General features: G+C 35.6%; 1 pseudogene; it reads right to left on the bottom strand.

Annotated features, from left to right (window-relative positions):
- Positions 1 to 10,799: 10,799 nt before the first annotated feature.
- LOC113326325 lies at positions 10,800 to 14,558 on the bottom strand (annotated as a pseudogene).
- Between the last annotated feature and the right edge of the window lie 371 nt (positions 14,559 to 14,929).

Here is a 14,929-nt window from a genome sequence, read left to right as displayed (position 1 = left end):
CCTAATTAGGTGAAATCTCTTACAACCGCTCGTTCAAAGGATTTTGTGGGATCAAGAAGCTCTACGAGTAGCGTTGGTCGGAAACTAGATAATTGCAGTGTTATTAGTTTTCAATTGATTTGATTGGCTAACGGTTGTTGAAAATTTGATTGCACCTAGTTTGTTTATGCTTGAGAATTCTTTTCTGATATAATATTCACTCAAAATAGATTGAAAAATCAACGATGTAAACTCAAAATAGATCGAAGTATCATGTAAAAATTGCCGAGTAACATTTTACATGGTTTGTGTGATACAATCATTTGATGTAAACTTGGAATGTTTCGTTGTGATTATTTCAATAACCTGAAAATTGCTTTGATGCTAATAGTGTGTGAACATGGTTATTGTCATCCTCTAAGAAAGTTTCAATAATTGAAATAAGAGTTTAGAAAACTTGACCATTATTAGATTGTGACATGTTGTGCATTCTTGGATATATGTAATCCATGTCCGGGAATCATAGTATGCATACCCGTATGCGTACCTGTTGGTTTGAGAAATCCGGGAACCTAAGTACGAGTACCCGTATGTGTACTGACGTAAGGTTCATGTCCGGGTTTTTATGCTGGGTTGGAAGTATGCGTACCCGTTCGTGTACTGGCGAAACCCAAACACAGTCCAGGTGTTTCATGTATGCGTACCTATTTGCATAATTGAAGGTTAAAGTCCTAAAATCGGTTGTAACATGAACTAATAAATTTATATAATAAGGAATGAAATATTTGAAAACCATGGAAATGATGTTGAATTGATTCAAGTGAATCAAACCTATTTTGCTTCAATTGTGTTCTTGTATACTTCTATGAGAATATAGCAATTGAACAACTCTTTAACTAGTTTTATTTGAGTCATAGTTATGGTTAAGATGAATAAGGTTGATATGATAGTGTTCATATGGCTAATTTAGGTTAACAATTTTTGAGCCAACTTGGTATACACATTTAGGTACGGTTACTCAAACCTAAACGAAGGTACATTTCATTTGTGTATAACAAGCTAAGTTCTATCTAACGGTTGAAAGATATTATCTTGGGTTCAATCAGGTTTTCATCTAACGGTGAATATTGAATGCTTTGTTACCAAGGTAACTAAGATTGCAAACCCTGATTTGAAAACTATATAAAGGAGAACTCTAGCAAGTGGGAAACCTAATCCCCACACTTCTTGTGTGATACTAGTTGCATAAGCTAGAGTCGATTCTCCTTTAACCTTAGGTTTTTCACGAAACCCTGTAGGTTAACGACTTGAAGATTTCATCATTGGGATTGTGAAGCCAGACCCAACTATTTTCTCTGTAGTTGCGTGTTCTGATCTTTCCATGTTCTATCGTGAATCAGTACTATCTTCTCTAAGATTTTCTCCAGAGTGATCTCCGATAGGCAAGATAAAAAGAAGTCACAAATTGTGATTCCACAATATCTTATTTCGTTTCCATACGATTAAGATTATTGTGAGGTGATTGATAATACTAGGATATTCTTCGGGAATAGAAGTACGGTTTATCAATTGGTTCATGTGCACCTTGATTTATCAAAATACGGAACAAAACTCGTAGGTATTTTGTGGGAGACAGATTTATCTATTCCAATAGACTTTTCTGTGTGAGACATATTTGTTTATCAAGTCTTCAATTTTTGGTCATAACAACACTTAGTTATGGGTGAGATCATCTAAGGGAATCAAGTGCGTAGTATTCTATTGGGATCAGAGACGTAAGGAACGCAACTATACCTTGAATCAGTGTGAGATTGATTAGGGTTCAACTACAGTCCAGTCCGAAGTTAATTGGTAGTAGGCTAGTGTATGTAGCGTCTTAATACAGTATGGTGTTCAAAACTGGACTAGGTCCCGAGGTTTTTCTACATTTGCGGTTTCCTCGTTAACAAAACTTCTGGTGTCTGTGTTATTTGTTTTCCGCATAATATTTTGTTATATAATAGAAATATAACAGGTTGTGACTTAAGATTAATCAATTAGATAATCCAACTTTTGGTTGTTGATATAAATTGATTTACACTTGAACATTGGTCTTTGGTACCGTTCAAGTTATTTCTCTTATATTCAATCGGGCTCGCAAATTCTTATTTGATTGCGGATTGAATTGAGAAATAGAGATATCACTCTTTTATATAATTTCCTATAGATTGAGTCTGACTGTCTAGTTAATTATCTTGAAAGTATATTGGAGTAAGTCCTCTCAGATTGCCAAACGAATTGTTGGGTGTGGTTGGTAGACCCCCGTTTTTTTAAGAAGATTTGAAGACGAAGAAGATTTCTTATTAGTTTTCTTATCTTGTGAATTGTGTGCACAAACCTTGATCGGCTGGGATCCAACTAGAATAGATTTGTCTTTGATAGATTTGATTGTCTAGCTAGTTGCGTAGATCAGTGATTAATCATTGGTGGCATTCTTCAGTTTCAGAATCTAATTAATTAAGTTGTTAATTCGAATAAGATCTTAATCCGACAAAGGAGTTTATTAGACTAAATGGAAGAGCCTTTGTCAAACTCATATCACAATTTCAAATATAGTTGATTCTAAACAAATATCTATCCTTTACTGTTTGGAATACGATCCAAAGGAATATTGTGATTCACGTGCGTAACTCTAGAAGTCGAAGGCGTAGGGATACCGAGGGAACTAAGTAGCTAGGGGTAGTCTGTTTGGTCTTAACTATACGAAGTTTGTATTAGATTTTGCATAGCAACTTGATTCTAAGAGTAGTCAATTCTGGACTAGGTCCCGGGGTTTTTCTGCATTTGCGGTTTCTTCCTTAGAAAAATCTTGTTGTATCTTTTGCTTTGATTTACGCATTATAATTGTTTATTATAATACACATATACGTTAACTCTTAATTACTTGATAGTGATCCTTTAGAGTTTGGTTATTACCGAAACTATTATCAAGTAACACACTTTGTTGTAGTATTGTCTCGATCTTGTATCCGTAGTCAGTCACACAAGTTATCTTGTTGTTGTATTATTTCATCCCATATCCATAGACAATCACATGAAGTGTGAACCGAATTGTTGTATTGTCTCGACTCTGCCCATAGACGACCACTTTCGGCATATGACTTATAGGTTGAAAGTAAAAGATTGTGGTGTATTTAGGTACCCTCGTCTTTTCAGGTACTCAGATATGGAAACCGGTCAATAAGAGATACAGGTACCTAGATCTTAAGAAACCCGGACCGTACCAGCCCATTGCAGCCTTATGTATAGTACATACATCAATAAAGTACATCATCAAAATTGAAATAAAACTCACATTTAGGAGATACCCCGACGAATCACTGGGCAAACAAAAAAATAAAAAATTTAGATAATAGGAAGTAATGTAAAAAACCCCTTATCCAAATAATTTAGTTAATCGATAAACTAGTCTTGATTATCTTTATGTAAATTATATTAGTATATTAAGATTAATTAGTAAAAATCAACAAGCCAAGATTAAACTTAACATGTTAAGTAATTTTTTCATTTTTTTAAAGTGGTAGTTATTGAATACAAAGAATCGAAAAAGTAGGATTTTGGAGATTTGAGCGAAATGATAGATTTTAGTGAAGATCAAGTGAGGAACCACATTAGTACTCCGAACGAGGGTGTCATTTTTTTTTTAGTTTGATTCGCAAGGAAAATGAAGAAACAAACTTACATTTGGCATAGATAGATGACGAAGACAATGCCTATTCGAATTTTATATGTCATTTATCTATGCCGATACCCGTATTCCCCAATTTATCATTTAACAATCGGCATAGTCGATAAAATATTAACAATGCCGACTATTGAATACATGTAAACTATATCGACAAAGGGAATTTCCAAACCAGAGTATTGGCCATGTTGATTGCAAAGTCGGCATTGGATGCATGATGAAAACAATGCTGACTGTAAACTATAACTGCATGTAGTTTGTTTTTCAATTCTTGTTTTGATTTTAGGAGAAAAGGAGAACGGGGATGCATTTCATTTTAACTCTTATCTATATTTTTTTTCTTTTTTTTATTAGGAAAAGGGATAAAGGGTAACAATGGTATTTTCATCGCTAAAACCTCCCATATACCCAAATTTTCATCTCCATTTAATCGTAAGTATTCCCTAATTTGTGGAGATATCCCCTAAATGTGAGTTCTTTATATATATATATAATACAACAAAAGTATTAAATACCTGTAAATTATTGAAGAGATCGAAACTAATATAAAAAGAATGTGTGAGAGTTTAGATTCCAGCATTTGAAATTTTATCCTTTGCTTAGAATAATTTTTCTTCTCTGTTGAGATTAAATGCTCTTGTGGAAGACAAGTAATTTACATAGTACATCGAAATCAAAATCACGTTGCAGTAGTCATGGATCTTCATAAGAATGTAGATCTACATCAAGCCGGTGTAGATTTCCCTTGAAGATAAAGATGGAAAGATTGTAGCAATCGCTAGAAACGCCTTGAAGGTTGTTTGAAATTGTTTCGGAAGCATGTAATAAGTAACCTAACATGAAAACAAAAAAAAGAAAAAGAAAACTGTCAAATGTGTAATGATGATGCAGCCCGATGATAACCAATTTTTTGATTTCTTACCCTTTGAGCACGATTATGAAAACATTATCATTGTTTTTTGTTGTAATTTGTTGGTTTTGACCATGACCAGATCAAATTTGTGATAAAATGCTATGTAACATATTTCGGTAATCAAGTTGTTAATTATGAAAAGCGGGGGTCTAACAACACCACCCAATATTTCGCTTAGCAATCTGTATGGACAAGCTCGAATATACTTCTAAGAGAATCAACAAGACTCAATTAATTAAATGTATATCAACGAGTTTATATATGTCTTCTTGATTTGATTTACTCAAGCAGGAACTGCGAGTTCTAATCAAATATACTTCTAAGATAATCAACAAGACTCAAGGAATAACTTGGATGGTACCAAAGACCAATATCCAAGGATCAATCAATGACAATCAACAACCAAACGTTGGATTACTCTAATTGATGATATAACGCACAACCTGTATTATTTCAATTATAAAGATAAAACAATATAATCGGAAATAGAAATACCGCAGACACCAGAAATTTTGTTAACGAGGAAACCGCAAATGCAGAAAAACCCCGGGACTTAGTCCAGATTGAACACACACTATATTAAGCCGCTACAGACACTAGCCTACTCCAAGATAACTTAGAACTGGACTATAGTTGAACCTCAATCAGTCTCCCACTGATCCAAGGTACAGTTGTACTCCCTATGCCTCTGATCCCAGCAGGATACTGCGCACTTGATTTCCTTAGCTGATTTCACCCACAACTAAGAGTTGCTACGACCCAAAATGGCAGGCTTTGACAATAAACAAATATGTCTCACACAGACAAGTCTATCAAAGGATCAATCTGTCTTCCACAGAAAACCCCTAAAGTTTTTGTTCCTTCTTTTGATAATATTCAAGGTGAACAGGAACCAATTGATAATCCGTTCTTATATTTCCGAAGAACAGCCTAGATAAATCAATCACCTCACAACAATCTTAATCGTATGGTAGCGAAACAAGATGTTGCGGAATCACAAACAATGAGACGAAGATGTTTGTGACTACTTTTTATATCTTGCCTATCGGAGATATTAATCTCAAGTCAATCAATATGATTGTACTCGTACGATAGAAGATGCAAGATAAGATCACACAGCTACTATAAAAGTAGTATCGGTCTGGCTTCACAATCCAAATGAAGTCTTTAAGTCGTTAACCTGGTTTTAGAAGAAGAAAACCAAAGGTTAAAGAAGACGCGACTCTCGCAAGCAAACTAGTATCACACGTGAGGTGTGGGGATTAGTTATGCAGAGTTGTTAGATGTCCCCTTATATATTCTTTCAAATCAGGGTTACACCTTGGTCACAAAGCAAACAATATCCACCGTTAGATGAAAACCTAATTTAGATTCAAGCTAATATTTCTCAACCGTTAGATCGAAAACTTAGCTTGTTATACACAAATGAAATGTACGCTTCTAGGTTTTTTAACCATACCCAAACGTTTACATTGTTGGTTCAACAATAGTTAACCAAAAGGTTAGCCATATGAGCATTTCATACCAACGATATTCTTCTTCACCATAACTAGTTCAAATGACTCAAATGAACTAGTTAGAGAGTTGTTCAATTGTAAGGAAATCTTATGTACTACACAAGACACAATTGAAGCAAAGATGATTTGATTCACTTGAATCGGTTCATGAACTTTATAGCCACATTTCAATTTGCATTCCTTAGTCTTTATAAGTTTAAGTTCAGAAATCATCTTAAGATATATAACCTTCTTAAGTTCGCACACTAGATTCGCGGACTTAAGCAACCGGGCAGATTTTACAAACTCCAGCAGAAAATCTCGGCAAAGACTTTCCGCCGATTCGCGGACTGGGTTTGCAGACTGGTACTCACGTAACAAGTTTGTCAACTCCAGCAGAATTTCTCGGGATGAGAAGTTTGGCAGTTCGCTGACTGAGTTCGTGGAATTGGCAACAAGCCATTCTTATGGTTTCTCTTGATCAACAAAGTTCGCAAACTTTGTTTCAAGGAATAGGACTTATGCACATATGTGTTTCCACAATAATACTTATGTCCATCATTGGTTATGTAATCTAAACTCTCATTCCAACCATTGAAACATTCTTAGAGGACGTTATATAGTTGTTACACAATTTCTCGTCAAAGCAATTTTCAAAGTGATTGAAACATATCATGACTTGCGTCACTAGGTAAAGATAAACATGATCGAAGCGAAACGCTTACCAACACATATTTCGAGATATAGATAGGAGAGGTATACTCGGCTCGAAATACCAAATGTGTATAATCTAAGTCTATATATAGCATACGACTTTTTGTCTCAAGAAGTAGGAGATAGAGTAGATATACTTTTGAGTGACAGATAAGTTCAAGTCTTCACATACATTTTTGTCGAGAAGTTCCACCGGTTCCTTGAGTAGTTCTTCTTCTTGTATGATGAATCTCCATGAAGTCCTTGAGCTCAACTACACTTTCTATCCTAGTCCGAGACTTAGCTATAATAGACTAGAAATCAAGACTTATAGTTTTGATCACTAACATTGACAAACATGCTTGAGATAGCAACGCATGCGAGTTCGACCGAGCAATGCTCTAACAAGTTGTTTGATTTCTAGGTCATGGCTAGAGCATTTGATTAATACGTTACTATAATTTTTGATTTTTACCATGACACTTAATCAAATATAGGTGAGTCAAGTAGTACTAACAAATGCAGTTGAGAAACATTATTAGAAAGAAACTTGTTATAGCTTTAGCCTCCATGAATAATTGGAGAATACTCCACTACCTTTATAGCTGGGATGATAAACATATCGAGTTTGATGTTGTTGTAATGATGATTTGAGAAAGAATGATACAAATTTAGGTTCTCTGGTTGTGAAAATGATTATGAAATCAATGAGAAATTGGAGAAAGGTAATGGTCCTAGTGGGTGTATGGATGTATATGTGGTGGCCTGAATTTGAGAAGATGGATGTTGTTATGGTCAAGGGGAGTTCAAAGAGAAAAAAACGAAGAAGAAGATGAAGGAGAAGATGATGTTGTTATGAATGCATAACCTGTCATGCAGTCAATAAAATGTCTGCATAACCTGTTATGCAATCGAGAAAATGGATGCATAACGCATTATCTGACATCTTTTTTATTAGCTATAAAATTGAAAATTGTCGCATAATATTTTATGCATCGAGAAAATGGATGCATAACCTGATATAAATCCGTAAATATGGCTGCATAATGCATCAATATTTTTTGTATGCACTAAAATCAACCAAAATAATGGCTAGATAACTTGTTATGCAGTCGAGAAAATTGTTGCATAATTCGTTATGCGTCTGTTTTTTTGTTGGAATCAAGCATTACAATATTTTAGTGGCTTTATAACCAAAATAATAGATGCATGAACAAAAATATAATTTCATAACGTGTTATGCATTTTTTTGTGGTGAATGCGTATTAGATTTAACTCCAAGTGGGAGTCTGAGATACAAAATGGGAAGTTTATTAGTAAGGCAGCCAATTTTCTGAGCCCAAGATTCCAAAAGAGCCGTCTCTTTCAATCCCACCAATCTGGTTTCAGGGTTAATAACTCTAAAAACAGATTGGTGGGATCGGGAGAGATGCCTCTTTTGGAATCTTGGGCTCAGAAAATTGGCTGCCTTACTAATAAACTTCCGTTTTATATTTCGAACTTCCGCTTGGAGCTAAATATAATTCAAAGGTTATATGGGACCTGTTGCTGAAAAATTTGATTGCAATCTTGCTACATGGCAGAAATCTCATTTATCTAAAGGAGGAAAGATCACACTCATCAAACATGTACTCTCAATCCTTCCATTATACTTCTTCAGTATCTTCAAAGCTCCGGTCTCTATTATAAATATGCTAGAAAAGAAGAATAGAGATTTCTTATGAAAAAGTAATGATGAATCAAAAAAGAAACATCTTGCGAATCGGTCTTTGATCTGCCCCCCAATTGAAAAATGCGGTTTGTGCTTTAGGAATTTGCAGCATTTCAATATAGCCCTACTCGCCAAGTGGGTTTGAAGGTTTGGGATCGAAAAGAACTCACTTTGGTTTTCACTGATAGAAGAAAAAAAAAAGAAAAATATGGTAAATCGGCTTCTTTATGGGTTCCTGACAGAGTAAAGGAACCTTGTGGTTCATCTTGCTGGAAAGGAATTGTTAAGAAAGCTACGCACATCTCACAGTTTTCTTCTCTAGTGGTACGAAATGGTGCAAGTATCTCCTACTGGTCAGATATATGGGTAGGAAATTGTCCCCTTAAATGCTCTTTTCCGGTTCTATTCAAGATCAGCAACAACAAAAAATGCTCAATTTTTTCTCATATCTCTTCAAATAACAATCTTGTCAACTAGAATCTGCACTTTAGAAGAGCTCTAAACGATGGGGAAGCTGTACAACAAATATCTCTCCTTGAAGTAATTGGTTCTGATCCTCCGATACTCAGCAACTCAGAAGACAGTAGAAGGTGGACTTTATCACCAACAAGTACTTTTTCTACTAGCTCTCTTTATTCAGCCTTATACCATGGTAAAGAATTTCCGCATTTCCCACATAAATCAATATGGAAGAAGAGAATACCCACAAAAATATGCTTCTTCTCGTGGGTCGCTGCACATGATAGAATTATCACGATAGATAAGTTTCTGAATTGGGGCTATAACCATGTTAATAAGTGTGTTCTATGTAATAATGCCGAAGAATGTGCCAAACACATGTTTTTCGATTGTCCGCTACTAGAATTTGGAACCATCTCCTACCTCCCTCTGGCATTAATGGGTTGTGGCTTTCATCTATATGGGGATCTCTCAAACCCCAGGAAGTGGACAAAGAAATCTGGCCCTTAATCCCTGTTGCTGCACTTTGGGTGATATGGAACGAAAGAAACGTCAGGATATTTGAAGAAAAAAGTATGAACGTTAATCAACTGTGTCAGAATGCTAGGGCGCTTCTACTATCATTGGTTCCACTCTTTAAACCTAGCATGAAGGGGAATTTTAGTAGCATCTTGTTAAATTGAGATCTCATTTTTTTTAACAATGCTATTTTTTTATTTCTTCTGTATTTTCAGTTTCTTTTCCTGTTCTTACTTGTTAGTAAGAAGTTCTTGTACTTTCTCCCTCCTTTAATTTATCTCTTCTTCGTCAAAAAAAAAGTATTGTGTTATACATTTTTTTTGAAGACTGCATAACGAACATGTAATCAGTTTTCGAAATTTTTATCTAAAATGATAATCACTTCCGATTTTTTCGTGAAAAAGTAAAAATTTGACATTGTTCTTTGTGCTCGTTGTAAATCAAATTAAATGAGATGTATCATTATCCACATTGTGATAAATTAATAAATAGACACAAAATCTACCAAGATATTTCATGAACATGCTCCATTAAATTTGATGTGTATTGGCCAACAACTCAGCGAACCAATCGTCTAAATGGGCACCGGAGAACTGCCATTAGTGCAAGGTGGCCATAAAAAATATCTGTTGATAAAAAGTTGGTGGGCATTTTAAAACTGTACGTAATAGAATAGAATTGAATTGAAAGAATAAAAGATACTACACTACATATTTTAAATATTTGCATTTAGTGTCAAGGTACTATTCCGGTTAAGAACCAGAAGTGTTAGTTAATGCACTCTTACTTTATTACTCCCTTGGTTCCATTTTAGATAATTTTTTGAAATTTTCACGTAGATTAAGAAATGGAGAGAGATATGAAAATTCTTCATCTATATTCTTAAGAAAAGTCCTCAAACATTAATTGCTATTAGTCATTTAAAAATAAACTTATAGTTCCAAAATAAAATATAAGAGTGTAATTGGTAGTTTTGTGGAAAAATATCAAAACTTGTGGAACAAAAAAATAATCCTAAAACATCATCTAAAATGGAACGGAGGGAGTATTAAAAAACCAGACTCATATAATTAAGTACTCTGGATAGCTACAATAGCAAACACACGAAATTCATATAGGGAAGCATGACCCCCAAGAAAACACAAGTACTCTCCTACTAAGTACTTACTTTGGACTACTCCATGACCACTACATATCTACTGATGGAGAAATGTAGGACTCAGTGAAACCAATCATCACTTATTACATGAAGAAGATAATCGCAAATAAGGCCAGTAGGCGTTTTGCAGTTTACGAAATCTGCAGCTAAAGATCATCATCGTCAACATCGACTAGACGGATCTGCACTCCACCAACAATAACTTCACCATTTCCAGGAATCAAACTCACAACCAATTTCTGTGAACTTTCAGCATCAATTTCTTCAAGTAAAGTACTAATACCCAATTCCAAACTTGATGTGTGAGTATGAGCAGCACCATTCGATGATCCATGATGAGCATGAGGAACTTGCACAAAACTACCAGCTAATTCCCCGTTATGTGGACCAACCAGTACTTCAATTGGTTTTGTCACGTAAACATCGAACCTTGCTGATGATCCATGTGGAATTTGTATTCCTTCTATGAATAAGACTTCAACTGAATCTGCTTTCTCATCACTGGTCCTTGATGTCTTTGGCCTCTGCACTAGTGCTTGGATTGTTTCTGTTAAGTTTCTTGGTTTGGATCCAAACTGGGAAACTGGTTTTAGTTTCAGCGAGTCACCTGCGCTCCTCTTCTGTGCTTCATTCTGCAGTTTCTTGTACTTTCGACGAATTGTTGTCCATGCAAGTGGTTCTGGACTGTAACTATATCGTAAGCTCTCTGGAGTTGGGCAATCCTTCACCTGCATAGATGTATAACTTAAACCGTGTGTAAATAACAGTCTAGAATTAAAATTTGTTACGCTAAAGCTTCTGCAACTTTTGCATACTCTTGCCGCACAATAAATGGCAGCAATATTATTAAGATTCGGGCCTACTTGGCACTAAATCACATTTGGTCATTGTTTTCACGGAATAACAGCATTTTGAGAGTGAGAGAGAGAATGACGCACCTTAACCTTGACAACTTGGCGATTCTCATCATAAAAGATGAAAGATGAGTCGAGCCAATCGGGATCTCTGAATTCAACTTTCTGTCCACGAAGTTTGCTATAGATATCCCACATCCGATCCACATTTCCATGGTGACCGTAGAACACGGGATCCTTACCGGCAGTGGCAAAATTTCCCATATTATGGAAAGGTTTTTCAAGAGGTCCAACCCATTGATGAAAAACGTTGTGCAAAGCCTCAAGCCTCCCATTTGCTGCAGCAGGCTTCTCTCCACCCCTTTGTGCTTTTCCCGTGAAAAGTGATGGTAGTTGTAATTTTTCTTTGAATATATCATCAAGCTGAGCTAAATTTCGAGTAACAACCTCATCAATTTGTTCGGGAGTTGATGGATTAGGATCACCCATCTTATATTTGTAATCGATCACCGTCACATAATGATCTTTGTTCCGAGTCGTATCTTCTAGAGGTGAGCCACTAGTCTGGTACATCTTTGGCAAGTACATCCCTTTAGGAGTATCCCAGTTCCAGAAAGGGATAGCAAAAGTATCGTCACCGATGAGTTTTCCAAGAATTCTCTCCCAGAAGTAGAGGTAGTAACGATGCCATGGAAGGAAAAACCAACTATGATGGATTTGAAGTAGGTTTTTGGAATTCAACTGATCAAAAGCTCCATTACAGAAAGTGCAGTGAATGGTAGCTTGCTGATGGAAACTCCACGGATCGTCATCTGGTAATGCTTTCATCTTAGCAATGGCTGTTTCAAATTTTGCAACGTCGTCAGAATTATACTTGTGCGCAGCTTTGCGGACCCGTAACGGCTCTGAAGATGATGGTGGTTTGAAGTCGACGATGTTGGCTGAGGAATAAGGTGGACAACATTTAATTTGTTCTTTGGCTGCATCGTCGGTTGCAAGATGACAAGTTGCCTAGTCAGGAGGTACCATTGGAGCTCCAACTGCATTGTTTGCAATAGTAGCAGTGGTTCCATAAACTCCTCCCAATCCTAGGAGCACATTTCTCCTATCAATGCCATTATGAGTTGGTTCTTGATTCTTTTGGTTAAGTTCACAAAAGGTTGATGGTGTGCGGTTTGAAAGGCGAACATATCTGCAGGTGTTTGTTTTCGATCTTCGGAGAGGGTTTCCAGAGATGGTTGGATTGGAGATTGTGGTGGTGGCTTAGTGGGAGAGAGACATTGGAAATTTGTTCTAGGGAATTTTAAGAAAATGCCACACTTTCATTATCCGATTTAATAAAATGCTCCCGTTTATTTCAAAATATATAAAATGCCATGAACGTTAACTTTTCTGTCAGGCCCACTATGATATTCGTATTTTCAGGGAAGATTTATTAAAAAGGAGTCTTAATTCATGAATTAATATCTATCTCTCGATCACCATCAACATGCACATCTTCTGTTCGATAAATGTCCCCTTTGAGTACATATACATCTTCCATCGGAACTACCGAAATACACAACATGTCTGTAATAATTAAGTTCATAACTATTTGTGTTATAAGTTCCTTATTATATATGTAATTGTAACTGTTGAGTTATGATTGGATAAGAAGATGAACAACAATTGAGTTTTGATTTGGCTCGGCACAAACTCACAACAAAACTCGGTAATGACTCACACTACTGAACCGATTTGATCCAGTCCTCGTTAGATGGTTTGGGGGCTTAAATGTTTTTTACCAGGCTGATTTATTGCCACCTAGGCACTAACGGCAGTTAACCGTTTTCTCAAAAAAACTGGATGGAAAAGGTCAACATTGTGGCATTTAATAAATATTGAAAAAAACGGTGGTACTTTCTTAAACATGATATTGAAAGTGTGGTACTTTATTAAAATCCCCTTTATTCTACTATAAAGTAGTAGAACTGTGTTGAGTTGTGTTGCGATGGAATCGAGAATGCATAGTTCACTTTTATAGATGCGGATGTGCGAATCTTATCATATTGTTATGAATGCGGGTCTTAAATGATTCTGGTTGGCATTCATCTACACGGCCACCACCCTTTAAAGGCCAAATTTGCGTTAGAGCTTTAATGGTCATGTAGTAAGCTTCGTGGCCTTGTGAGAAGGCGGTTTATATGGTTACCATTTCTCCTAAATATAGAGAACAAAAAAGAATTGAGTCTCATTCTGTGCACACTCCTTAACAAGTGTGCACCTAACAGTTCAGTCTCCATCATTGATGTAATTTAGGATGTTATATAATGAGGGTTTAGATACTAAATATAGAGGGTAATGGGCCCAACAATTAATTAATCAGCCGATCAAAAAAATATATTAAAAATACATTCTTTCGAGGAGTGTGTACATAATTGAACTCAAAGAATCCTTCTCCAACCGATTACATTTTACCTCCTCTTGCCTAGTTGTTATCGTATTTTAAATTGATAAAAAAAATATTGTTTGATATAGAAATATTTATTACTCCCTTCATTTTAAAATAATATTACTTTTATTTCGAAAAAAAGGTATCCCTCATTGCATTGATAAGAAAGGACCATACTCTATAAAAAGAGGTCTGGTACACTATTACATCTTCATTCCATGTTTGAATATTTAGGTAGTTTATGATTTCCTATAAGCTATCCCTATTCCAACAATGTTTGATAATTTTTTTTTTCTTTTTTTTTGCTTCAAGGAAAATTTATTAGAACTAAACACTGTCATACAAGATAGAGTTTAACAAGAAAGAAGGGGTTCCCCTTTCCAACTATTGCAGACGCTCTCTTTTCGAGCATGTTTAGCAAGTTTATCTGCACACTTTTTCGCTAATCTTGTTATGTGCTTACAAGAATAAGAATCAAAAAAAAGTAACAGGAAACGAATGTCTGCTACTATTCCACGCAACTCCCATGAAATACCATATGCATCTCCTAGAATAGCTTGTATGAGTCTTTGGTAGTCAGATTCTATGGGAATGTTCTTGAAACCTAACTGCTTCCCCATGTCAGTCCCTCCAATACAACTAAGCTTTCCAGATGGTCTGCACCCAATACTCCATCAAAATTGCTGCAACTTGAAGCTACATATGTACCTACACAATTTCTAAATATTATTCCGTATCCTCCAGTTTTTGTACTTCCACGGTAAGATGCATCAGTATTAAGTTTAATGTGATCATTGTTAGATGGAAACCATTTAGTGACTACACTACTCTTGCCAGGTTTAACAACAGTGCTATGAATTGAAGCTGCATTTAAGAGAAATATGTCGATAATTTGGACTGTTTACTAAGGTGTATGGGATTTATTATCAAAATCCGGACTGCACCTCTCCTTCCATGGAAAACTGAAATTTTTGATAATATACCTGTTACA

Source organism: Papaver somniferum, unplaced genomic scaffold (assembly GCF_003573695.1).
Source record: "Papaver somniferum cultivar HN1 unplaced genomic scaffold, ASM357369v1 unplaced-scaffold_10, whole genome shotgun sequence".
NCBI lineage: Eukaryota > Viridiplantae > Streptophyta > Magnoliopsida > Ranunculales > Papaveraceae > Papaver > Papaver somniferum.
The sequence above is the reverse complement of the archived record's forward strand: the minus strand, read 5'-3'. Positions and strand labels throughout refer to the sequence as shown.